The sequence below is a fragment of the Arachis stenosperma genome, chromosome 10 (assembly GCF_014773155.1).
Source record: "Arachis stenosperma cultivar V10309 chromosome 10, arast.V10309.gnm1.PFL2, whole genome shotgun sequence".
Classification (NCBI taxonomy): Eukaryota; Viridiplantae; Streptophyta; class Magnoliopsida; order Fabales; family Fabaceae; genus Arachis; species Arachis stenosperma.
The window spans coordinates 64,358,651-64,360,100 of NC_080386.1; the positions used below are offsets into that span (position 1 = coordinate 64,358,651).

Consider the following 1,450-nt stretch of genomic DNA (forward strand, 5'->3'; position numbering starts at 1 on the left):
ACCAGAGAGGACCCTTCATAGACGTAGAAGGGAAGCAAGAGGGAAGAGAGTACTGAGAGAGGAAGAATTTGAAGGAGAATCTGAGGACAACTTTGAGGAAGCTCTAGATCTCAACATGGATAGAGAATTTCACAACCATGAGAGGGTTGATGGAAACAATGCCATTCGTGAGAGGAGGGTTCTTGGTTCATACATAAACCCAACTTCTGGGAATTGTGGTAGCAGCATTCAGAAACCACCTATTCAGGCCAACAATTTTGAACTCAAACCACAGCTAATATCATTGGTGGAGAATCATTGTTCATTTGGTGGGAGTGCTAGTGAAGATCCCAACCAACATCTCACAAAATTCCTTAGAATTTGCGACACAGTGAAGTCCAATGGAGTCCAGGAAGATGCCTATAAACTGCTCTTGTTCCCATTTTCACTTAGGGACAAAGCAGCCAAGTGGTTGGAATCATTCCCAAGGGACAGCCTAACAACCTGGGAGGAGGTGGAGAGCAAGTTTCTGGCACGTTTCTACCCCCCACAAAAGGTCAATAGGCTTCGATCTGAGGTTCAAACTTTTAGACAACAAGATGGTGAGACACTCTATGAGGCATGGGAGAGGTTCAAAGAATTGACAAGGAAATGCCCACCCAACATGTTCCCTGAGTGGGTGCAATTGCATATTTTCTATGATGGACTTTCTTATGAATCAAGAAAGGCTGTAGATCATTCATCAGGAGGTTCATTGAACAGCAAAAAGACTGTGGAAGAAGCCATTGAAGTGATTGAGACAGTGGCTGAGAATGAGTATTACTATGCTTCAGAGAGGCACAACACTAAGGGAGTCATGGAGCTGAACCATGTTGATACAATTCTAGCCCAAAACAAGGTGTTTGCCAAGCAACTAGCAGAACTTACCAGGAAGTTAGACACAAAGCAAGTGGCTGCAATACACACACAAGATCAAGAGGAAGCAAATACTGAAGGAGATGATTGGGAAGAGGCCAACTATGTGGGAAATCAACAAAGGCAATCATATGATCCACATTCCAACACTTACAACCCAGGATGGAAAAATCACCCAAACTTTGGGTGGGGAAACCAGCAAAGCCAACCACAAAACCACAAACCTTACAACCACAACCAACATAACAATTCCACATACCAAAACTCCAACCAAAGATCATACCAAGCCACACAAAACACTTACTCCCAACCACCATATCATGGCCAAAATAATCAACCTGACCAACCTACTCTAAACCAACAATTTCAAGATCAATTAAACAGGATAGAAGGAAGGTTAGTTAACATGGGTCAGGACATAAATGAGTTGAAAAGCTTTAGGGATGATGTGAGATCGACCTTAAGGAACCATGGCAAAAAACTCAAGTGGATGGAGGCTCGAGTAGGAGAACTATCTCAACAAGCTCCCAAGTCAACTGCAGTATTCCCTAGTGAC

At 43.2% G+C, this 1,450-nt stretch overlaps 1 non-coding gene across 1 annotated transcript; it reads right to left on the reverse strand.

Moving 5' to 3' along the window:
• Positions 1-541: 541 nt before the first annotated feature.
• Positions 542-645, reverse strand: LOC130959420 (small nucleolar RNA R71). The gene has a single exon (XR_009078500.1). It is a non-coding gene; the product is annotated as a small nucleolar RNA R71 (small nucleolar RNA).
• Positions 646-1,450: the final 805 nt, after the last annotated feature.